Raw genomic sequence first — 26,598 nt, 5'->3', positions numbered from 1 at the left:
TTAGATGTAATGGCACACACAGGCTGAAGGTGAAAACATAGGAAAACATATTCCACCTAAAGAGTCACCAAAAGAGAGAAGAAATAGATATATTTATAGCAGATAAAATGCATGTGAAGTCAAACACTGCCAAAAAAGACGAAGACATTATATGATGACAAAAGGGTCAATTCACCAGAAATACATAACAATTATAAATATGTATACACCTCATGTCAGAGCCCAAGTACTTGAAAAAACTGCCATAATTTAAAGCAGAAATAGATCGTAATACAACAGTGGCAGGAGATTTCAAAAGCTCATGTGATGGTTCATTCTGTGTTCATTTGGGTGGGCCATGGGCTTCCCAGATTAAACATGGTTTCCGGTTGTGTCTATCAAAGTGTTTCCAGATAAGATGAGAATTTTAACTGGTGAACTCAGAAAGTAGATTGCCCTACCCAGTGTGGTTGGGCATCATCCAATCCATTGAGGTCCTGAAGAAAACAAAAGGCAGAAGGAGGAGGAATCTGTCCCTTTATCCATGCCTCACTGAGCTGGAACATTTCACTTCATCTTCTGCCCTTGGAGTAGGATTGATACCATAGTTCTCCTGCTTCTCAGGCTACAGGACTCAGAATGAATTACATCATAAGCTTTCTTTCCTAGGCCTTTGGTTCACAGAAAGCATACCATGGGACTTCTCAGCTACTAAAATCACATGATCCAATTCCTGACAAAAAAATTTCCTTTTCTTTCCTTAACCCTGACTAATATAGCCCATTTTCAATAATGACGAGAACAGCCACACAGAAGATCAATAAATGAAGAGAGGACTTGAACACGGCTGACCAATTCATCCTAGCAGACATACACGGAACACTCTACCCAACAACGACAACATACACACTGTTCTCCAAGTGTACGCAGACATTCTCCAGGGTAGATGATGTATTAGGACATATTAGCCACAAAACAAGATGTAAAAATTTAAGAATATTGAAAAACAATTAAGAATACTGGTATGCGATCATACCAGGTATTTTTTTTTTTACCACAACAGAAAGAAACTAAATATCGGGAACAGGAGAATAAAGTGGAACATTCGTAGGTATGTGGAAAAAACACACTCCTAAAAAACAATGAGTCTAAGAAAACATCACAAAGGAAATTAGAAAATATCTTGAGACAAGTAAAAATGAGAACACAACATAGCAAACCTATGAGACACAGTAAATCAGTAGCAAGAAGAAAGTTTAGAGCAGTAAACACTGACATTCAAAAAGAAGAAAGACCTGAAATTAATAACCTAACTTTACACATGAAGGAACTAGAAAAGAAAGTGAGCCCAAAATTAGAAAGAAGGAAATAATAAAGATTAGAACAGAAATAGATAAAATGGAGAATAGAAAAAAATACAGTGAATGAAACTAAGAGGGGAGCTTTGAAAAGATAGACAAAACTGAGAAATCCTTAGCTAGACTAAGAGAAAAATGACTCAAATAAGTCAGAAATGAAGAAGATATATGACAACTGAGGCCAAAGAAAGAAAAAGATTTATAAGAGACCAGTATGAACAACTGTATGCCAACATTGGATAACCTAGTAGAAATGGATACATTCCTCAAATATACCAAATACACCAAAATATACCAAAAATACATCAAAAAATCTGAGCTGAACTATACCCAGTAAGGAGATCTAATTAGTAATCATAACCTCCCAACAAAGAAAAGCCCAGAACCAGATGGCATCACTGGAGAATTCTACCAAACATTTAAAGAAGAATTAACGCTAATCCTTCTCAAATTCTTCCAAAAAGTTGAAGAAGAAACACTTCCAATCTCATTTTATGATGCTAGTATTAACCTGATACTAAGGCAAAGATACTACATGAAAAGAACACTACAGACCAATATCCATGGTAAATATTGATGAAAAATCCTCAACAAAATAGTAGCAAACTAAATTCAAAGCACATTAAAATCAATATATACCATGACCAAGTGGGATTTACTCCTGAGAAGCAGGAATATTTCAGTATTTTAAAATCTATTAATACAATACATCCCATTAATAGAACAAAGGGCAGTGACACCTGGGTAGCTCAGTCCATTAAGCATCCAACTTCAGCTCAGGTCATGATCTCATGGTCCATGAGTTTGAGCCCCACATCGGGATCTGGCTGACACCTTAGAGCCTGGAGACTGCTTCAGATTCTGTGTTTCTGTCTCTCTCTCTGCCCCTCCCCTCCTCGTGCTCTGTCTCTGTCTCTCTCTCTCTCTCTCTCTCTCTCTCTCAAAAATAAATAAACATTAAAAAAAAACAAATTTAATAGAACAAAGGGCAAAATTTACATGACCATCTCAAATGACACAGAAAAAGCATCTGACAAAACTCAACACAATATCCTTCCATAATAAAAATGTTCAACAAGGTAGAAATAGGAGGAAATTATCATAATATTTTTTAAAAGCCATATATGAAAAGCCCATGGCTAACATCTTACTCAATGGTGAAAAACTGAAAGCTTTTCCTGTAAGACCAGGAAGAAGGAAAGGATACCCATTCTTACCACTCTTATTCAACAACATACTGGAAGTCCTAGCCAAAGCAATTAGACAAGAAAAAGAAATCAAAATCATCCAAACTGGAAAGGAAGAAGTAAAATTATCTCTGTTCATAGACAACATGCCCTTATATGTAGAAAATCCTAAAAACTCCACCTAAATAACTATTAGAATAAGCAAATACAGTGAATTTTCAGGATGCAAAATCAACACACAAAAATCAGTTGTGTTTCTGTATACCAGGAATGACAAATTTTTTTGAGTGAACAGTTTTAAAAGAAAATTAAGAAAACGATCCCATTTACAATAGCATCAAAAAGAATAAAATACTCAGGAATAAACGTTACCAAGGGAGTGAAAAGATTTGTACCCCGGAAACTACAAAATATTGTTGAAAATTTTTAAAAAGACATAAATAGGGGCGCCTAGGCGGCTCAGTCGATTGGGCATCTGACTTCAGCTCAGGTCAAGATCTCACAGTTTGTGGGTTCAAGCCCCGTGTCAGGCTTTGTGCTGCCAGCTCAGAGCCTGGAGCCTGCTTTGGATTCTGTGTTTCCCTCTCACTCTGTTCCTCCCCCACTCATGCTCGCTCTCTTTCTCTCTCTCTCTCTCTCAAAATTAAATAAAATTTTTAAAAAATTAAAAATAAAGTAAAATAAAATAAAATAAAATAAAATAAAATAAAATAAAAAGACACAAATAAATAGAAAGACAACCCACGTTGATGGATTGGAAGACTTAGTATTATAAAATGCCCATACTTCCCAAAGTGATCTATAGATGTAATTCAATCTCTATTGAAATCTCAATGGCATTTTTTGCACAAATAAAAAAGTCTATCCTAAAATTTACGTAATGCCAAAGGACCCCATATAGTGAAAACAATCCTGACAAAGGACAAACTAGAAGTTTCATGCTTTCTGATTTCAGAACATATCACAAAGCTGTAATGATCAAAACAGTATAGTATGGCCCAAAGACAGATGTGTAGACCAATGGAACAGAATACAGAGCACAGGAATAAATCCTCCTGTATGTGGCCAAATGATCTTCAGTGAGGGTGCCAAGATTACCTAAGAGGGGAAGGGTAGTCTCTTAAGCAAAGATGCTGGGAAAACTGAATGCCCACATACAAAAGAATGAAGTTGGATCCTTACTTTATACCACATACAAAAACCAACTCAAAATAGACTGAAGACCTAAGCATAAGCCTTGAAACTATAAAGCTCCCAGAAGAAAATATAGGAGATCAGCTTCATGGCACTGAATTGAGCAGTGGTATCTTGCCTATTCCACCAAAAACACAGACACCAGAAAGCAAAAATAAACAAATGAGACTAAAGCAAACTTTAAAATGCCTGCACAGCAAAGGAAGCAATCATCAGGGTGAAAAGGCAATCTAGAGAATAAGAGAAAATATTTGCAAAACCTATATATGGTAAGGGGTTAACATCCAAAATATTTAAAAATCTCCTACAACTCAACAAGAAAAACTATATTATTTAAAATGAGCAAAGATCATTTCCAAAGATGATATATGACCAACAAGTATATAGAAGGATGCTCAACATCACTAACACAAATCAAAACCACAACGAGATATCACTTCACCTGAGTTATGATGGCCACTATCAAGAAAACAAAAACTAACAGGCTTTGGCAAGGATGTGGAGAAATTGGAACCCTTATGAACTGTTGGTAGGAATGTAAAATGGTGCAGCCATTATGGATGATAGTATGGAGATTCTCAAAAAAAATCATATTCCATTATAATAATATTCCATTATATATATATATATATATATATATATATATATATATATACACACACACACACACACACATATGGATGTATATGACATGTATATGTCATGTATATGTATATATGGCATGTATATGACAAATGGATGAATCTTGAGGTCTTTAGGCTAAGTGAAACAAGTCAGACAGAGGAAGACAAATACCATATGGTCTCACATATGTTAAAACAAAATTTTAAAACAATCTTGTAGAAACAGAGAACAAATGGGGGTGGTCGGGGTGGGCAGTGGGAGCTGGGAAGTAGGGAGATGACTAGTGGTGGGCAAAGGTCAACTTCCAATTATAAAATGAATAAGTTCTGGGATGCCTGGGTAGCTCAATCTGTTAAACGGCTGACATCGGCTCAGGTCATGATCTCATGGTTCGTGGGTTCGAGCCCCATGTCAGGCTCTGTGCTGACAGCTTGGAGCCTGCTTCAGATTCTGTGTCTCCCTTCCACTCTGCCCCTCCCTGGCTCTCTCTCTCTCTCTCTCTCTCTCTCAAAACATTAAACATTAAAACATTTTTAAAAATTGTAAAGTGAATAAGTTCTGTGATGTAACATACAGCATGGCGACTATGATTAACCATGTTATGTTATATGTAAGTAATAAGTATAAACTGTAATATATAAGCAAGAGGTGGATATTTAAAGTGCTCACCACACAGGCACATGCAAAACTGTAACTATGTAGGGTGATGGATGTGTTAACTATACTGCGGTAATCATTTTGCAATATATACTTGTATAGAGTCCCTTCCTTGGGCACCTTACATTTACACAGTTATGTCAATTACATCTCCATAAAGCTGGAAAAAAATTTAAAATAGGATTATCAGACAATTTAGTAATCCCACTTTGAGATATATGTCAAAAAAGAACCGAAAACGGGATGTCAAAGGGATATTTGTACACCCATATTCATCTCAGCATTATTCACAGTTGCTAAAAGGAGAAAGAAAGCGAACTGTCCGTTGATGGATGATTAGATAAGGAAAAGACAGTGCATACACACAATGGAATATTATTCAGCGTTGGGGAAAAAAAACCAAGTCCCGTCATACGCTACAAAAAGGACACTACGCTAAGTGAAAAAGGCAAAACAAAAAGATGAAAAAATACAGCATGCTTCTGTTTATATGAGGAATCTAAAGCAGCAAAACTCTGAGATGGAAAGTGGGGTGTGGCTGCAGGGGTTGCCGGCAGGGGAGGGAAACTGGAAATTGTCATTCAAGGAGTATAAGATTTCAGTTGTGCAAAGGGAAAAACTAGAGACCTGTATGCTTAAAAATGATTGTGATGGTAAACTTTCTGTTAGGTGTGTTTTGCCACTATGAGAAAAAAAAAAAAGCTGATAACAAAAAAAAAAAAAAATCAAACTAAACTCTACCATAAATTCTTATAAATAGAAACCTTAGAAATTAATTCACCTAATTTTATACATGGGCTAAATGCGGATTAATTGTAATTCGCTTTTCAACTAAGCAGTCAGGTTAGTTTGTAATGACTTACTATTGTGAACTATTCTGGTTCCTTGTGTTTCTCTAATGGCTTAAAAATTATCTGTGATGAGGGTGTGTACCTAATACATATAATGTATTATTTGGGATTGGAACCTCTATACCAATTTATAGTCTCTAGGATACTTTATGAAGCTTGGGACATCGGATCTGCCCAGTTCTCTGGGGTCTCTGTCATTCTCCATCATGTTCCAGGATTGCCAAGAGCACCCCAATCACACCTGATGTCCTTTCAGTAACCTGGCATGTGACTCACCTGAGCCTCACCTGAGTTTATTTAAAAGAAATACATAGGGGTCCCTGGGTGGCCAGTCAGTTAAGCGTCCAACTTCAGCTCAGGTCATGATCTCACAGTTCGTGGGTTCGAGCCCTGCATCGGGCTCTGTGCTGATAGCTCAGAACCTGGAGCCGGCTTCTGATTCTTTATCTCCCTCTCTCTCTGCACCTCCCCTGCTCATGCTGTCTCTCTCTCTCAAATTAAAAACAAATCTTCAATAAAAGAAATACATACATAAATTTTTGTTTTAATTTCCTCACCTATCCTGGGCTTTCACCCAAGATTCTGGTTTGTTTTCCTCGTGTAAGCTCATTGTCTTTGATGAAGAAGATGGGGACCAAAATTACAATGAGGAGACCCATCTTTACGTGACCTTTACTTTTTACATCATCAGTCCCTAGCAGAGGCGACCATGGCCTTGGCCTTCTTGCCCTACACACTGCGAAAATAAGCCTGTTTTATGATCTCCAGCATTTTTTTTCAAACCTGCACTGGTGATGAGAGTCAGCCCTGACATTCTTCATGTGGGTTCACATTACTCTTTGTCGATTTGGGTGGACATTTGCTCCTTCTCCACCTCGTCGGCACGTGCTCACCAAATGTCACCTCATGGGCGGGCCTTAGCGATGTGCCGTTTCTACGCGACTTCTTTGGCTTCCCCGTAATGACAGTGTGACTGCAGAGCCGCGAGGCTGCTTTGTGTCCCCCACGCCATCTACGCCCCACCTGATCTTCCGGTCTCTGTCCCCGGGGCTCTTTCCTCCCAGCATCTCAAACCCCCCTGCCCTTGGGTCCACTATGCACCAGACTATCTCAACGTAGCACGGGACGGTGTGATCATTTTCTTCCAATGGTTTCACCAAGTTTCTGTCACCAACGAGCAGGCTCAGATCCCTCACAGCACTTCCTCCCCGGGTCTTGCCGCTCAGGAAGAGCTTCTTAATTAGCACCCCAACTTGTTCAAGGAACCCAGACGTGCGCAGAACAACACTTCAGCGGAAGTCCTAGCACACCGACGTCTCCTCCAGGCAGGATAACACGACCTGACCTTCAAAGAGCTCCTGTGCAGTGACAAGTCCCAAGCTAAGTGGGTCCAAGCAGGTTTATCTCCCTGAACCCCACATTTGACCCCGGAAGGCGGCCACTCTGTGGACTCCGTGTCACAGAAGAGGTCTAGAAAGGTTTTTCCCCATATTTGTGGTGCCGGAGAAGTGAGAAGCAGACCTGGAATTTCATCATCCGCTGTCCACTTCAAGTTCACCTCCTCGCTGACCATTTACAGTGCACTGAGCATTCACGCTTCATTTCACATGTACGCTGGATCGCACACTCAGCGTGCCGCACACTCACCGTACTGCTCACTTACACTGCACCGCACACTCACCATGTCGCACACCTACGCCGCACTGCGTGCTCACCGTGTCGCACACTTATACTGTCCTGCCTACTCACCGTATGGCACACCTATGCTGTCCTGCACACTCGCCGTGTCGCACACTTACGCTGCACTGTAATTTCTTGCCCCAATGCCCCTTTTATCACCTACATTAGGAAAATTCTACTCATCATCCTTATGTGAATTCTCACGCGTGTGTAGCTTCAGCAAATAGCATGCTTCATTCCACTCCAGAAAACGGTGACTTGCTCCTTTCTACACACTAGAAAATGAACGCAGTAAGCTCAAACCTATATAAAATGCCTTTCACAGTATTCCATTCTACTAAATTCCTCTGTTTCTTATGCCAAAGTTCTTTTGTCTTGCTCTTGCATTTAGTTTTAAATCACTGAAATGAATGTAAAGTTAATGACTCACTGTCCCAAATCATAAAGATAAAAGGCATATTAATAGACTTTTTAAAAGAAGATTTGAGAGCTCATGGAATGATTTCTACCCAGGGACTCTCGAACCACGTACAACTGAACTGCTTATAACCAAGAATCTAAATTAAAAAGAAAATGAGTACACCCAGAGAAGACTTTATCATTCTTAAAGGAATTATTTAATATTTCAAATGTGTTCATTAAAGGCATACAGTCCCACATGCTAGCGGCTGTAACCCACCAAGTTCATTTTTAAAACACTAATTCTAGTAATAGTACAAAAGAAGGCATTCAACACTTCAGTTGTAGAAAAGGAATATACTCAAATGCCCATTTTTATGTGTAATTCAATTTAGCTTATGAGAATTTGAACATCAAACTCACCTTTATACCTACCTCCAAACGTTATTTTTTGTAACCAAAAACGTCCTCCGCAATTTTGAGGGACACAACTGACTTACTTTACTTACATTACTTTAATAGTGATGCCGTCTATCATAGGAATCGCGTGTGGGTAAAGGAGAAGCATAAAAAAACTTAAGAAATGAATATAAGGTATCAAGCATTTGAATGAAATACGGGCTCTGCCTTCATGTTTTTTCCTCTTAAAATTCAGCTACAACTGAATTACAACTTAAAAATAAGCTACAACTTATTTTTTACATGTCTTTTTTTAGGGGGATGATGATTATTTACCAAACTCAGGTTCCACGTAAATTACACTGAACGTGACCTTCAGGCCCCACCGTTTCTCCTCATCGACTCAGCAGACATCTTCCGGAAGGGGCAAGATAGCAAGTATTTGAGGCTACGAGGACCACGGGGTCCCGGTGGGTCACACATGCTCTGCCGTGCTATGCTGTGCTGCGTGGCTTCTCCTGTCCTTTAAAAATGTAAACACCACGTGTAGCTTCCAGGCTACAACACAACACAAAGAAGTCACAGGTCACTCCTGCCCCCAGCCTCCATTGTGTTGCCACTGGCTGCTGACGGTTTTCCGTGGGGCACTTGTCAAAGAAGCCAAAAACAAAAAAATGTTTTTCTCTTAAACAGAAAGAGCCAGATTTTTGCCTAGTGATAAGAGCACAGAATTAATAACCAGACCTTTATGCAAGTCCTGATCTATCCTGAACTAGCAGGTGTGATTCTGAATACATTACTCCGTCGTCTCTCTAGGTTTCTTTTCCTTATCTGTAACATAAGGGGATGATTTTCACTGGAGGGAGAAGGACACAGTGGGAGGGATCCGTGGGGTAGGGTCTGGGCTGGTGGCAGAGAGGAGAGGCACGGTGAAGTGAGACGGACTCCACGTGGATGAAACACACACAGCGGTCAGTGCTGGAGTCTCCAAAAGGCATTTCCAGGGCTCTGAGTCACCTGCCTTTTGCAGGGATTCTATGCATTCATATAACAGCTACCAAGCCACACGCGAACACAGAGACACTCAAGGATGGAGAGCGGAAGTCAGACATTCAAACACAGCAGGCAGCACTAAGGACAGGCACAAGCCGTGCGTGGAGTCGGAAGGGACATCTGTGGGGTGTGGGTGTTCTGGGAAGATGCTCTGGATCTGACCCCAGCTGGACAGAGTGAGAAGCAGGTTCGCGGCACACAGAATGAATAAAGTCTGCGCATTCGGAACTGCTGAATTCTGGGTGGGGGCCGACAGGCAACTCCGTGCCGTCCAAGGTAGCAGACGTGAGTCGGGACCGTGGGGAGGCCAGAGGGTGGACGGGACGGGGTCAGAAGCCACACAGGCTGTGTGCAGAGCGGCACGGGCTCGGTGCCGTGGGTAATGGGAAATCACTGAAGCCTTTTCAGTCACAGGCCTCCTGGCCAGATTGGCATTTCAGATAAATCACTCTGGCATTTGTGATCAGATCTGAGGGCACAGCCTAGCCCAGCAAGTGAATTAGGAACTCAGCCCTCAGCCCCACAAGGAGATGAAGACTTGACCAAGCATAGCCGGTAAAGGTCAGAACAAAGAAGGCTCCTCTCAGCAGTGTTTGCAAGATCAACCTTGAGGACCTGGGGACCAAGAGAAGCAGGAAGCAGGGGTAGAGGGGGTGGGAAGGGTGGGTGAAGAGTGCTGCAGAGGCGGCTTCCGATGCTGGGGCAGGGGAGAGAGGGGCGGGAATAAGGGAGGTGACCTGGAGAGAGGAAGAGACATTCCGAACTCTGCTTGAAGTCAGACAGGCAGGCATGGGGCCTCCAGGTAAGGGGCCCTGCAGGCAGATTTGGGCCTTAAAGCACCCAAAGAGGAAGCCATGGAGGTGCAGGTCTGGAGCTGGGGCTGGGCCACATGCAAGCGGAGAACGTGACAGGGAGGAGAGGAGAAACAGGGCCCATGGGGAGAGCCAGCTGGAGGAGATTCAAGGGAAGAAAGGCCACGGAAGGAGACAAAGGAGCCAGGAGCTGCTAAGGGGTGAGAGGTCTGCTGTCCACGCTGTTCAGCAGCAAGGATGAGGGCAGAGGACCGTCTCTCTAGCAGGGTCTGAGAGGAAGCCGCACTGCAAGGGGCTGAGCAACCCTAATGAAGGGGGTGGTCTAGACAACTCTATCCCGGCTTCCTCCATATCCAGGGACACAAGTGCACTGCAGGAATTATAATGACCGGGTCATTTAAAATCGTTCTTGTTAACACAATCACACAGAAAGAATTGCAATCCAGCAGAGAATACAAATCAGCTTGATGTGACGGTGCCACTTGAAATTTACCATCTATTAGAAAACGGCAACCCTTTGTCTATGCGCACGTTTAGTTACAGGCGGATAATGTGAAGCGAAACTTCCTGAGACCCTCCTGATATACTGTCAGGTCTTCCCAGTTACTGTAATCAAACGGGAGAATAACCAAGTTATCTGTGCAGACTACTATCTGTGTTGGGAAAGCCAGGTAATTCTAGCTGGTGGGAGCTGGCAAAATGTGAACTCCCGAGCGCCCTCTGCACAGAGCTTCTAAAATGCAGTGCTCACGGAAATCACTCAGGGCTGGCTGAAGGGATGGTCCTGGGTCCCACCCAGATTCTCGTGGGTTCAGGAAACCCACTCTTACCAGGCTCCTCCGGGGGACCTAGATCAGGCAGCCCAGGCAGCACATACTTAGTCCCTGGAGATGTGCGACCTTCTTTCCTAGGTCAAGTGCCTGTGTACTTGAGTGACTGCCCATTCTCAGGAAATATCACAACAAAAATGTTAATGAATTTGTATCACTTTTCATAGGCTAAAACTCATCAGCATATTTCCCTGAAAAAAGAAAGTCGCTGCTTCAAGAAAGAGGCCAGTGAGTCCAAGTGCCTGATATCAGTGAATGCATTAGTTTGATATTCTAGAAGCATAACCTGAATCCATACTGAGGGTCCCATCCCAGGCTGGAGATTGCAAGAGCATGGCTGGAAACAGACTTGAGACAGAACAGAATGTGATAATCACCCACCACAGGGAAGTTCTGGAAGAGCCCTGAATTTTGCCCGGGTGGGTCTACAGAAGGAGAAGGAACAGAATTCAGTGACAGGAAATTGGGAATGTGGAATGAGTGACCACGTCCACTCTCACCTTCCAGGGGCGGCTGAGAGGATTGGAAGAGAACCCAGGTGGGAAAACAACTTAGAAATGGCCCCGGTGTTGCTTCTCAAGTTCTAACGTAAAGACGCTTGACTTCCTATGACTGCTTCCTTGCCTCAGTGCACCTTGTGTGAAAGGCATCTTTTTTTTATTACCTGGCCTTTTTTTAATCCATAAAGGTAAATTACATATGCATTTCTAAATGAAATAAGTAATTTTCATTTAAAGGTCTCCTGTTCCCTTGACAGCCTCACCCTTTGCTCTGCAAAACTCTTCCAGAGTGATGTGTTATTCCTAGGACAGAAAGGAACAGAACAGCGGAATGGCCAGAAGGCTTGGAGAAAAGGGAACAACAGGAGAAAAGGGTGAGGATAGAAGAGATCAGTCACTGCTATTAAAATGCACCATCTCAGGACCTCGTCAAGATAAAAAGCTTCTGCACAGCGAAGGAAACAATCGGCAAAACTAAAAGCAACTGACAGAATGGGAGAAGATATTTGCCAACGACATATCAGATGAAGGGTTAGTATCCAAAATCTATAAAGAACTTATCAAGCTCAACACCCAAAAAAACAGTCCAGTGAAGAAATGGGCAAAAGACATGAATAGACACTTCTCCGAAGAAGACATCCAGATGGCTAATAGACACGTGAAGAAATGTTAACATCACCGGACACTGCTGTTTGGTAGAAAGACAAAGTCCCAGTAACCTTGCCAAGACCTAGCTCTCTGACCTTGAAAAAATGACCTAAGTCCTCTGAGTCCTGTGCCCTGGTGAGAAGATCCCAAAAAGGAAGGTACATGTTTGAGGTGCTCAACTCACCACAGGTCAAATATAAAGAAGTATCATTTTCAAACATCCTGGTTCCAGTGAAATTTATTTTCTCACTTAGGCAAATGCTTTAATACATTACACGACCCGCAAGTTATGTACACACATACACATATATATTAGGATCGCAAGTGCAGCGTATATCATGATTTGACTCCACACGTTTTATCTCCTGATTGCTTAACGGGGAGGAAATGCTTCTTTTCTTCAAGAACGTTCATGATCTGCAGTGAGCTCATATTTGCCGGGCAATCTTCTTTATCTGCAGGAGTACTGACTTATCCACAGATCCTATTAATGGCCTGGAGCTTGTATGTTGAAGCATTCTCAGATCAGAGGGGATGGGGGGGCGGGGCGTATTTAAAGTATTATTTCACATGCAAAATAAAACTTTAGTTTTTTTAGTATGCACTGAACAAATTTCATTCCCCCAGTTCTCAAAGGACACAGATAAACAGAAACATAGCTTTATGCCCTCTAGATGAAATCATATTGATTAAACTTATTTCTCCTTTGGTAAGTAAATATCACACTCTGGATGATTTTTACAGCAAGTAACATATCACAGGGGGCGTATTAACACTACCGCGAAAGCAATGCCATATATTCTGGTTTCCAAAAAGTCTATCACACATAAACCTCCTCTGCTCACACAGGTTGGTTACACAGGGCAAGGGGCCATAGCTGTTAGCTACACTACACAGGCTTGTGTAATTTCAATAAACTAAACAACTTCAAACAGACAAATTGTTCTGGAGGACCCTTAACCCACGGTTGCCAAATTACCTTCAAAGCCTTTTAAAATACCAAGAAAGAAATGTAATTTATTCTGGCAGCTATGCAGTGATACCCTAGAGAGGAAACCTGATGGCCCAAAAGGTCTGCCCTTTCCCTGGCCTCAGTCATGTGGCTTCGGTTTGGGGAGCTCCGCGGTGACTCTGGGGTCTCTTGTTGTTAGTCTCCTTTCGAAGTGGAAGTCACCAGGAGATGCATGGATGGACTGCATCCCCAAGAACCCAGGGCAAACTTGCGCGAGGCATGTTAACCCTCATCGGAACAGAGACCCCAAACATTTCACCAGATCTTCAAAGCAAGCCAGGACTGAAACAGGAGAGCGCGCCCCGGGAGCTTCTGCGCTGGGCAGGATGGAGACCGCCTGTTCTCCAGCCTTGCTGCTCAAGGTCTCTCCTCCCGCCGGTTCAGAGCCGTTAAGTTTTACTCGGCCCTGCTTAGCAAAAGCCAACCCCTTCTCCTCCAGGGGCGAAATAATTCTACCAGGTGGCAAAGGATGGACACACAATTTACACGTATTGGCTCACTCCCCAGAGAGCTGAGCCCAGCGAGTGGCTCCAGCTTTTCAGTGTGACACAGATACGCCCGGAGAACTTGATGAAGATCACCCTCATTACCTGTCGGGGGCGTACAAGGCACCGGCCAAACCCAGCACTTGCACCCAGCCGGTGGGTCCTCCCCAGCCCCGGGGAAGGTGGGCGGCGCCCGCGGGAGCGGGGGCCGAGAAGAGCCCCGGATGGGTACCACCGCTGCCCCGCCACTTGGCCCGGGCCCTCCCAGACAATGGGGCGGACGCTGTCCGGCGGGGGTCACGGCCAGGGGTCAGTGGGATCAGTGGGAGAGGCGACGGCCAGGGAGCCCTCCTTCACCCCTACATCTTTGTTCTCTCAAGTAGTGGCCCCTTCTCATCCCCAAAGAGAAAAGGAGGACGGCCCCCTGCTGCCTTCCGGGGAGGAGTGGGGCTCCCCTAAGTGCCCGCGCCGCTGCCCTCACCTCCCGCCGCAACCACAGGCTTCCAGGTCCCTGCAAACTGCCAGTTTCGCCTCCTCTCCTGGGCTACGTCCAGAGTTGGGAGGCTTCCGCGGTCACACACCTCCCCGCGTCCCCTTCCCCGGAAAGGACCGCCAGCCTCCTCTCCACGCCCCCCTCTCCACGCCGGCTCTCGGGCCGGGCACCCCGCGACCTCGGCGCGAGCACCCCCGAGCCCTCCCGGAGTCGCCACCGGCGCCTCCGGGCAGGGGTGCTTCTGCGCCCCGCCGGCCTCCAGACCCGGACGAGGCTGCTCGGCCAACCGCCCCGCGGCGGGGACCGCGCCCCACGCCCCGAGCCCCGCCGCCCCGCCGCCCCGCCGCCGCCCTACCTGCCGAGAAAGGTCCGCGAGAGACGCGTGCAGCCGGGGGCGCGAACGCGGGATCAGCTCCGGGCGCGGCGCGAACGCGGGGATCCGCTCCGGGCGCGGCGCTGCGCGTGTGCGCCGGGTGCGCGTGCGGCGGGTGCGCGGGGCCCCTGCGCCCAGGGCCGCGGCGCGCTCGGGGCGGGCGCGGTGCGCGCAGCCGGGCCGGCGGGAGGCTGGCCGCGGCCACTCGGAGCCCGCCTCCGGGACCCGCGGCCGCCCTCGCCCCTCCCCGCGCGCCCCGCCGGCCGCGGGGCTCGGCTCCAGGCCCCGGGGGGGGGGGGGCGGGGGGGGCGCAGCCTGCCCCGCTCCCGCCGCGGCCCCTCGGCTCCCGCCGCCCTCCGCTCCCGCCGGGGTGGTCGCCCGGGGCTCCAGCCGCTCTGCTGCCCACGCTCTCCCGCGCCGAGACCGCGCCTCTCTCCGCTCCTCCGATCCCCCCCTCCGGTTTCTCCCTCCCCTCGCTTTGCTGACAGGCTAAGAATGGGGCTCCCGCGTCCAACTTTTCTTTCCCGACTCCAGCAAGAGGACTGGGCGCTGGAGGGGAAGGAGGTGGCCCCGGCGTGGGTCTCCTGCGCCGTGACCCAGAGTTGTGACCTGGGGCGGGCATCCCCCTTCCCACCCCCCCGGACAGTCCGACCAGAACAAAGGCCATCGCGGGGACTGTGGCAGTTGTCAGGAGATGAGATGAGATGATACAGAGGCCATACGGAGCCTTGAGATTCCCCTGAATTCTCGAAAATAGGAATTTCAGGTGGGACAAGATAATCATGGGCAAGGTCAAGGCTCTCTCTGGGCATCTGGTCTCTGTTATAATTTTCATGACAGAGTAGAAGACGTGCCCACCCACCCCCACCCCCAAATTTTGTTCCTGCTTGGCCCTGTAAACAGTCCGCATTTCGCCAAGAGAACTCTAGGCTGTCTTAATTCTGAAGTTAATGTGGTGCATGCGCCTGCACACAAACACACACACACACACACACACACACACTATAGTATATAGTCGCAAAGGGTCTTGTATATAACACATAACTTTATTCAAATGACTTTATAATCATATTAATTATTCAGAGTATTCTTATCCAAAATACGTGATACATGAATATGTAAAAAACAATGTGGCGTTCAGAAAATTTCCTACTTACGTGGTGTTAGCCCCTGCATGTTCGGGAGTGGATTAAAGGACAATTCTGAGATACTGTCGTGATGTTCACTTAGATTTCCTATTTTTCCATGCACTGAGATAAATTTTGTGAATTTTAAGGTGTCTTAAGGATCGATTGAGTTACCCTCTATGCTATGACATGACGTATATGAAGGTGTTTTCCACACATAATGTGACAAGAATGTAGTCCCAACTCAGATTTCATTCTCACAAAAATAATTTACAGAATCAGTGAATTTATGAAAGCAATTCAACCATGGCACTAAGGATAATATGGACTAGTAAGAATGATTCTGAATTAAAAGTAAAATAAATACTTCAGCACATAATGGTTTTCTTGGCATTTTATACACTGGCACCAAGAAATAGCAAATGTGCTGTGAGGAGTATTACCCATTTCCATACTTATTGTGTGGCATTTTATCTGAAACCATTCTGTTTCTCTCTATATTGTTAAGTTTCTTTTTTTTTTTTAAGTTTATTTATTTTGAGGGGCGGGGGGTGGAGGGGCAGAGAGAAAGAATCCTAAGCAGACTCTCAATGTCAGTGAAAAGCCCAAATCGGGACTCAGTCCCAGGAACCGTGAGGTCATGACCCGAGCTGAAACCAAGAGTTGGTCCCTTAACCACTGAGCCACCCAGGGGCCCCTATATTGCAAGATTTCTACAGTAGGAGAAACTTGCACAAATTTATCAAAAGTTAGTTCTGGTAGCCTGCACCCAAGACTATAATATCAAACAAGAGATGCCAGTTAATATACTAAAATGGATTCAACAGGACAGTTTATGTTTTATAACACTAAGGTGCTTATCCTTCTCAAATATAGGTTATATATTTGATAAGTGTTTATATCTGTTATATATCTAAGTTTCTATGTTAGTACCTTATGAGAAAAAAGTGTGAGAGAAATATATAAAGAAAACCCATTGATCACAAACAATATCGTATTTGTATTCTAACTATTCCCATCACACTCTGCCTCATCAGTCACCACAGTGGCTTCAAATACACAACTGACTTTGATAAGGTTTTAAAAAATGATTCTGCTATCCAAGCATAAAGGCAATATATTATTAAGAACGTCAATATTGGTTCAGTTCCCGAAGGTAATTTTCCTCTGTAAAGTGAGATACAAATGCTGGTCTGCCGTTGGCGAGCCCTCTGTTTACATGGAGACATCGGATTCTGAAATAGTAATTATTTCTCTCTTGCAGAAACGGGCATGATCCAGCTCGGCAACCCCCTGAGGGACAGGCTAGTAAAAGAAGAATGTCTTAAATAGAAACCCCAGAGAACCTGGCTACGTGCACGTCTTGACTTAAAGTTTTTGTCACTTTTCAGAACATTAATTACTCAGTCTCATCCCATGGAAAAGTGTGTGCAGTGACTTCTTTGTACTTTACTACACTCCTAATCTGTCCTCTAATAGACGGTTCTCAAACTGGAAATTTAAGCACAGAAATAATTTGCTAATTCTTAGTAGTTTGGGGCACAGAGACATGCATTCCCAATAAAACAACACGTCCACATTAGTCGTGTCCCTACAAGCATTGGTAGGAGTCAACAAATGGAGAATGTCGTGTGTATTACCTGGAAACAGCGTTTTCTAAGTCACTGCACAGTTACACACTGCAGGGGTTACCCTGCTTCACAATTTGTATGAAAGTCTGGTTTCTCTATCTATTTGCTATGGACTGAATGTTTGTGTACTCCCAACATTTGTATGTTGAAATCCTAACCCCGGTGTGATGGCGTTAGAAGGAGGGGGACTTTGGGAGGTGATCAAGTCACGAGATGGAGCCCCCTTCAAGGGGATTGGTGTCCTTATGAGAAGACACAGTGAACTTCTTGTCAGCTCTCTGCCCCATGGGGACACAATGAGAAGACAGTCCCCTGCAACCCAGAGGAGGGTCTTCCCCAGGAACCCCCATGCCAGACCCTGATGTCAGACCGCTAGCTTCCATAAGTTTGTGTTGTTGATGAGCCACCCAGCCTGTGGTCATTAGTCATAGCGACCCAAACTAAGACACCGTCTTATCCATTATTTGGTGGGGGGGTCGCAATCCCCAGCCATAACCATGAACTTCCGTATTTCTTCATGCAGACCTGTCGGTTTTCATGTCGCGTATTTAGAATTTCTGTTTTCAGTGCATAATGTGTCGAATTGTCACGTACTCCTAAGGAACTGACCCCTTAATCATTTGGAAACAATCTGCTTTATCCCTCGGAATATTCCTTGAGATGAAATTTACTTTTTGTTATACTGATACAGCCACCCAGCTTTCTTTTGATTAGTGTCAGCGCCATATCTCATTTCATCTTTTCACCTTTCAACTATTTGTAACTTTATATGTAAAGTGTGATCCTGTTGGAGGTGGGCGTCAAGAGGATGTGACCACCAGTTGACCTGTGAGTTGGCCCCGGGGCGATCAGAGGCCCCCACACCCTCCCCTGTTCTTGGAATGTACGTTCTGTCTTCACGGACGCAGCCCCTGAGCAGCATTGTGCTGTTAAGATCATCGGGATGGTCCCCGTGCCTGCATGCCAGGTAAGCCTCTATATAAACTTTAAGATCCTGGTAGGGAGATGGAGAAACCTACTGATTTTGCCACAGCCCAAGACAAGCCTCCAAGGTAAAGTTTCATGCATTAAAACTTATACCTTCCCATCTGGAACAGCCGGCCTCTTCCTTCTGTCTTTCCTTGACCTCTGGGTACGGGAGCCAGTTCCAGATTTTACCAGAGAGGCTTCCGACTTTGTAAACCAACAGATTCTTGTAAAAACCGTATCATTAGGTCTTGGTTTTTTTGTTGTTGTTTTTTTTTTTTTCAATCCAGTGTTACAATCTCCGCTTTTTAATCAGACAGTTGGCACAATTCACATTGATCTCAGGTGGACATAAAGTATGAGAATTTTATATCAGGATTCTTCCACATACTCCGTATATGGACTAAAGTCTCAGGGCACAGGAATAGGGCTATGGCTTAAAGCCTGCCTACATCTGATTTGCCCATCCAATTAGGAGGTGTAAAGACAGTAATTTCACTCAGTGTAAATCTCTTGTGGAAAGGTCTATCTGTATAATATGTGCATTGCTACACAAAAGGATCTTTACCTAGAAATATATGCAAATCAGGGGCGCCTGGATAGCTCAGTCAGTTAAGCGACTGACTCTTGATTTCTGCTCAGGTCATGATCTCCCAGTTCATGAGCCCCTGAATCGGGCTCTGGGCTGACAGTGTGGAGCCTGCTTGGGATTCTCTCTCTCTCTGCCTCTCCCATGCTCGCTCTCTCTCTCTCTCAAAATAAATTAATTTTAAAAAAAAGAAAAGAAAAGTTAAAAAATGCAAATCAGAAGAGGCCAATTGACATCTACTTTTTTATACCAGACCATCTATCAAATGATATTAAAGCCACAGAGGTGTCTCAATGATATCTTTAAGTTACCTGTCATTTATTCAAGAGATAAATGTGAACAGTGATTAATGAACAAATGCCAGAAAATAACAGCAATTAGCTAATTCTCAGAGTGGAAACATTTATGTAGCTTACCAAGTCCCTTGGTATAGAAATGCCACTCTCCTCTCTGACGAGTTAAGTCATTTGTTACAGCCACGGGTTCATAGTCACCTCCTGTTCAAATAGTCTGCGTTTTGCTTAAAATCAAATAATGCCTTGCCATTAAGACATGTTCTTCAAGAAACAAATCTCTAATTAATATTGAACACAAGGGGTTAAAAATCTAGTTTTTTAAAAATTAATGAAAGTTGTTAAAACATTATCCTGGAAACATACACCTGCTATAACTTTTCTTTTACAAAAAAAATTGTTAAGTTTATTTATTTTCGAGAGAGAGAGAGACAGAGAGCAAGTGGGGAAAAGGCAGAGAGAGAGGGAGACACAGAATCTGAAGCAGGCTCCAGGCTCTGAGTTGTCAGCACAGAGCCCAAGATGGGGCCAAACCCACGAACCGTGAGATCATGACCTGAGCCGAAGTCGGACGCTTAACCAACTAAGCCACCCAGGCGTCCTGCATGTACTTTAACTTTGAACTTTTAAACTATGACAGTTTCAATTACATCCCTCAAAAAAGTATGGATATTTCATGAAAAGACAGAATGACGGTCCTGAAAAAGATCTTAAAGGTAAGTTATGTTATTGATGAAGAGACTAAAGTCTGCAATAAGTGAGATGCATTGGCCCCAAATTTATTCAAATATATCGACCTGAAAAGGATCAAGAAAACCCATCACTCAATTTGTATCTTAATCATGATCTTCAGAAAATCATGAAACGTCAATGGCAGAATTTCTGAATTTGCATCTTTTTAATAATTACGTAAGCCCTGCACTAACTCTAAACGGTCAAAAGGAATCAAGTCAGGTATCTGGTATAACCAGTTTCTCAGTACTAACCAATAAAAGACAGTTTTTGGAGACCACTGTTTTTACAAAGGAAGGTTAGAGGAAGTGTCCACAGGAAGACACTTACTACGTTAGACGCAACAGTGCAGGATAGCCAGTTACTTGCTGGATTTCCACAATCTGCACATGCAAAAGAGGGCTGAATACGGAAGATTCTCAACCGAGGCAATTACCTGGTCCATCCCCATCTGTTGAAGTGCGAGGATTTTCATTTTTCCTTAGCATATCCACCCCGTAACTATTATGATGAGAAATGAGAAACATTTAGCTGGCAAAATGACAGAGAAAATGGCATTCCATACTTAGAATCTGGTTTATTTTCCGCTGAAGTCCCTCTCGTGGGTATATATTCTGTTTTGTTTTGTTTTGTTTTGTTTTGTTTTGTTTTGTTTTTTTCCTGGCTACTTTATCAGAGAATAAAAGCAGTTATTTAGACAAAAAAAACTAGAATGCTGTTGGGAACAGTGTTCCGGCTGTCCTGTCCGTGAGCACCCACTCTGAATCCTCCCATGTCTGGGGCTGCTGGAGAATATAACAGTGCACCTTACTATCGCGTGTCCATGTTCCTCTGCAAAAGCTATCCTCACCTGTAGGCACTTCATTCCACTTGCCCAGCAGAGATTAGCAGAGGCCTAACCTGTTGAACTTGGGATGGGGCCTGAGGTTTCTGGGTATCAAGGTAGCAAAGATCTTTGCTGCGTGCCTGACCGTTCAGTGCTTTCTGGTGACCAGCTCTGCCATCCCCGAAGTACAACTGAGTCACGATTGGAATGGCTTGTGTTGAGCTCTTGTTCTGACTTGATGGTAGTTTTTAATCTTCCCAAGAATCTGATACGAGGGTAGTCCACCTTGCTGTATTCAGATTCGGGTAAGATAATGAACTGACACATTGCCATTCACAATCGTGACGCAAGGTCTTGATGTTTTCCTCTGTGTGAAGAACCCATTCGACCAAAAATGTATATATCGTTTCCTGCAAGGAGGCTGCGTAGAAACTTCAGTGGCTCCAAAATGGCGTTGTTGCTTCAGATTCCACTTTTGACAATGACATCGTGGCAAGCGCCGTGTATTTCCCTAATAACAAGTTTTTCAAGACTTCCAGAATCTTTCTTGCAGTAGATGATATCTGCGTGGCTCTCAGAGAAGGCACGCTCCCTTGAGCCCTGGGAAGGGTACAGCCCACGACCACAGAACCATTCTGTGGCTCCAATTTATGGAGATTATTTAAATATTTGGGAGCCTGGTTGTTCAAATCTTCACCTTTATTTGCCAGGCTGTGAAACAAATGACTTTTGTAATCATTTAAGTAAAAGGTATGTCTGGGGGGGGGGGGGCACCTGGATGGCTCAGTCAGTTAAGTGTCCAACTTTGGCTCAGGTCATGATCTCATGGTTCATGAGTTTGAGCCCCACGTCGGGCTCCGTGCTGACAGCTCAGAGCCTGGAGCCTGCTTCCGATTCGTGTCTCCCTCTCTCTCTCTCTCTGTCCTTCCCCTGCTGGCGCTCTGTCTCTGTATCTCAAAAATAAATAAACATTAAAAAAGGAAAGAAAGAAAAGGTATGTCTAATTAGGACAAGAAAATAAGAAGATGGGGACTGAGTTTCCCATTTCTGTCATAATCAACAACTTGGTTGTAACTAACATATTACCGTACCTTCCACCTTCAACCTAATGTCAAATATAAACATTCCGTAAAATCACACACAAAAAAACCCATAGGGAGCATAACCTGGATGATGTTTCCTCTGACAGTTGGTGGAAATCCTTGACTTATAACAGTGTTGTAGACACACACCCAAGGCTCATCCACAATGGCCATTCCCCCATTCTGAAGATGAGCAACCAGACGACCACAGCACTGTGGTCTTGCCAAGCACAGAGGATTGGCCTCTAGGAACTGTCTGAATGTCCCTGTCTACTACTTCTGTCATCTGGTTTGGTTTCCACTGATTATTTTTTCTTACTATTATGGGACACATTTTCGTATTTCTTTGCATGCCTGGTTATTTTTGATTGCATGCAATTTTCCTTTTTGGTTGCTAGATAGTTTGTATTCTTACAAATATTCTTGAACTTTGTTCTGTGATACGGTTACGTCACTTGAAAATTGTTGGGTCCTTTTGGATGTTACTTTTAAGCTGTCATTTTGGACACAAGACAAAAGAAAGGTTCAGTCTAGGTCTGACTGTCCCCTGCATCTGAGCTGTATGAGTATCTATGTGAAGTTCTCTACCTCGTGCTCCTCAAATTAAGGGGTTTCCCACTGTGACTATTGGAAATAGAAATTATTCCTTGCCCAGTGTGAGCTCCATTGATTGCTCCCTATAATTTTTTGAGTAGTTACTTTCCAGCCTCCGGTATTTTCTTCATGTGTGAACAGATCAATACTCATGTGAATAACTGAGGAGGGCCACCTACAGATTTCTGGGGTCCTCTCACCTCTGGCGTGCCGTCTGTGAACTTCGGTCAACATGGTGTCCTCAGACTCTCAGCCTGTTTTCTCGGCACAGGAAACGACAGGGCTCCACTTGGGTTCTCCTTCCTGCACCCGACATCTTCTCAGGGCAGTAAGCTCAGTGGTCACTGTCTTTTATTGTAATCTTGAAAAGTATTATTCGTGCATTCATGTCTTTTGTCTTACTGTTTAGTTGTTTTAGGCTGGAGGGTAAATTTGGCTTGTATGAGTCCTTCCTGGTCAGAAGTAGAAATCTTTGCTTATGTGTTGTCAGACCTCTCGTAAGAATTTTCTTGAACAATCAGTACCTGTGGTGAAGGGAAATGAAGAAAATCAGTTTAGGGAAATGAAGGAAATCGATTCAAATATAAAAACTTCTAAAAATGCAAACTAACCGAAAACCTCACTTGTCTGTATATTTCATACATTTTGAATGAACCAGCTAAAAATAAAATACCTCCAGTGTACCTCATAGCAAAATACCCAGAACAAATTATAAGAATTCCAGCAATTGGACTGACAGCTCGGAGCCTGGAGCCTGCTTTGGATTCTGTGTCTCCCTCTCTCTCTCTGCCCCTCCCCCTCCCCCCCTCAAAAATAAATAAACATTAAAAAAAAAGATTCCAGCAATTATCCTGTCATTGTAATCCAAATTTTAATTCAAGTTCTTCTAACAATTAATATTCCTACTCCATAGTAGACAGTCTTGGGGCACCTGCGTGCATTGGTTGAGCGTCTGACTCCTGATTTCAGTTCAGGTCATGATCTCCACGGTTCGTGAGATCGAGCCCCAAGTCGGGCTCCGCGCTGACTTGGGTTTCTCTCTCTCTCCCTCTCTCTCTGACCCTCCCCCATTCTCAAGCATGCCCACACACTCTGTATCTCTCTCTCTCTCTCTCTCAAAATAAGTAAATAAACATTTAAAAAAAAATAGTAGACAATCTTTCACCAGTCTTTTCAAAGAGGATACTGTGCTGTAAATGAGTAAGAGATAAAGACACATTCAGATTCTCTGAACCCTGAGTTGCCCTGAGATACAGGATTTGTGAGGTTCCCATTCTCCCCTAAACTGTAAGAATTTGGTTTCTCCAGAAAAGTACTGGGGGCTACTTTTCAGGCTTCCTAGCCAAGTGAACATCTCCTACCATGTTAATCTCACTCTCATCTTTTCTTCTTAAATGTACCCATTCTCTGCTGAAGGAGGTGAGCACGGGATGCCCTGTGAGCTGGCTCCGGGCACTTGGAATGTCCAGTCCTCTCTTCTGTCCTTGGAACATACACGGCGCTCACCATTCCTACAGGAGGAGAGGAGCCATTTTCTAGGACAAGCGTTGAGAGAGTAATGCGTTGCTGAGATCACAGGGGTGGGTACGCGACTGAACCCTGTTAAAGCCTCTCTCTGGAGGGCTGGTGCAGAAATCTGCTTGTGTTGCGGCTACCCCAAAACAAGCCTCCTATCAGTTCCCTGGACCCTTACGCCTACCACGACCAATCTGGTGGGGAGGTGGGGGGGTAGGGAGGTGGGTTCTGCTTCTTTCTTTGGTCCCTATTACCCTTCTGTAAATGGCAGCCCAGTTTCAAATTTCACCCTCCCTACCCTGAGGTTGCAAACCAACATTAACATGCATTAGTTACCATGGAGACACTAATGTCATTTGTATATGCACAACTTCTTGACGAAAAGATGACTTTTACAGACAACTTCAGACATGACCTCGTGGCTACTGAGACCACATATACGGTGTGAAATCTACTTGTAAATCTAGGAGTTGTTATGAACTTATATCTTATGTTATGAACTTATATATCTTATAAATATAACATTGACCTGGAAACGTTTATTTTCTTAAATTTGAGCCTAGCGGACACACAGCGTTAACGTTAGTGCAGGTGTACAACTTAGTGATTTTGACAAGTTTATACGTTACGCCACATTTATCACAAGTCCTTCCGGAAACATTTTTCCTTTTAAAATATTCTTACTTTAGAGCACAATTTTATAATTTAAATATATTTCCCCCATTAATGTATAATTACGCATTATGTTTTCTTCTCATTCCTTTTGGATTCGAGCAATCGGCATAAGGCAAAGATCAGTGGTACTAAAAGCCCCTGGGGTAAAGAAGATGTGTTTCTGCTAAATTCTCTTATTAAGCGAATGTTCGGCATTGCTACATGAGTGCAATTTACATTAAAACTATTTCAGGGACATCAAAGGGTCCAACACTCAGATATGTTTCACTTTATCAAACAAAGGGCAGATTGCTTTCCTAGAGTGAGCTTCAAGCTTCTTGACCTGTGACCTCATGGATGTGTTTATCATGTGAGCTCTGCAGTCCAGATTCATCACATAAAGCCACACGCCAGCTCCCTTCCTCCCGGGGCCCTCGTTCCGTCCTGCTTACTCGTCTCGTGGGTCTTACTGCCTCAGGCTTAGCCCCTTCCAGGCTTTCTGGTCACACAGACTCTGATTCCAGCTTAATTACTCCCTCAGTTACCCCTCTCTGTTCAGATAGAATTTTTATACACTGACTTAAAATGGGATGCGTTTCCTGAACCAAGACTCTGAGCCTTGTTTTCATTCCTAGTAACACTTTCTTCCCAGAGCAGCACCATCATGCTGAAGTGGATTCTGTCTCCACTTTTTTTTTTAAGTTTATTTCTTTATTTTGAGAGAGACAGAGACAGTGTGAGTGGAGGAGGGACAGAGAGAGAGAGAGAGAGAGAGACAGAGAGAGAATCCGAAGCAGGCTCTGTGCTGCCAGCACAGAGCTGTTGGGGGGTTCGAACCCACAAATGGTGAGATCGTGACCTGAGCTGAAACCAAAAGTCAAGACGTTTGACCAACTGAGCCCCCCCCCCCGAGGCGCCCCGATTCTGTCTCCAACTTCATGAAGTCTGCTTAAGCTATAACTCTGTGGTTCATTCTGTTCTGACACTGGTATTTTACCTGTTGTGGCTAATCTACACAGGACAGCAAGATTCTCTGCCATTTCTCATTAGTGTTATCTACCTATTTTGAAAGATATGATTAAATGACCAGGATAAGTGATCATGAAACCTTATTACAATTCCAACAGTTCTTAATATTTTATTATTGCAATAAACAGTTTCAAGCAGCTGAATCCGACAGACTTAGGGATTTATGCAATTGCTATGGTAGGCACTTCAAGCTAATCAGACAAGGTAAGACGTTCATTTAAACTGTTGTAGTTAACATTATTTTCTAGTAGCCACAACAGCTTTCAGTTTCTTCTTGTGGGTTTTTTTTTTAATCTTACACTTATAACTTAGCTCAATAGAATATATTCTTTGTGATCATTACCATCTTATATATTTTTAAAACATTTTTAATGTTTGTTCATTTTTGAGAGAGAGAGAGACAGCATGAGCAGGGGAGGGGCAGAGAGAGAGGGAGACACAGAATCCGAAGCACGCTCCAGGCTCTGAGCTGTCAGCACGGAGCCCAACTCGGGGGTCGAACTCACGGACCGTGAGATCATGACCTGAGTCACCAAGGCGCCCTACCATGTTATAGTTTAATTTTTTCTTCTACGGGGCACCTGGGCGGCTTAGTCAGTTCAGCGTCTGACTTCAGCTTGGGTCATGATCCCATGGTTCGTGAGTTCAAGTCCCTCCTCTGCTGGCACTCTGTATCTCTCTCTCTCTCTCAAAAATAAATAAACGTTAAATATTTTTCTTCTAGGAACATTTTTGATACTTACTCTTAGATATCTTGAGTTCTCCTGTCCCTATCCCATCTCCACCATGATCTTGGGTCTTAGATGACCTTACAAGTTCATCCATGAGAGTCTATCCAATCTTCCAGATTCCCCAAACACCTATCGGACAAGGCATTTAAAATTACTCTTCCTGCACTCTGTGGTCAGGTCAGAACTGTAAGAAACTGTGGAATCTGAGATGGTAAAAATGGAATGAATGCGGGGAAGTGACAGCATGCTTGCTTGGGACACGAATGGGAAGCAAAAGCAGCTGGTGGAGGAGAGG

The 26,598-nt window shown here is 44.0% G+C and overlaps 1 protein-coding gene across 1 annotated transcript in view; it reads right to left on the bottom strand.

Moving 5' to 3' along the window:
* MYO16 (myosin XVI) overlaps positions 1 to 14,575 on the bottom strand; it is a 615,829-nt gene extending 601,254 nt beyond the window's left edge. The window contains exon 1 of the mRNA XM_042930188.1: positions 14,517 to 14,575. The gene's annotated coding sequence lies outside the window, so the exon portion shown is untranslated. The remainder of the gene's footprint in view (positions 1 to 14,516) is intronic.
* Between the last annotated feature and the right edge of the window lie 12,023 nt (positions 14,576 to 26,598).

Source organism: Panthera leo, chromosome A1, assembly GCF_018350215.1.
Source record: "Panthera leo isolate Ple1 chromosome A1, P.leo_Ple1_pat1.1, whole genome shotgun sequence".
NCBI classification, from domain to species: domain Eukaryota; kingdom Metazoa; phylum Chordata; class Mammalia; order Carnivora; family Felidae; genus Panthera; species Panthera leo.
The sequence above is the reverse complement of the archived record's forward strand: the minus strand, read 5'-3'. Positions and strand labels throughout refer to the sequence as shown.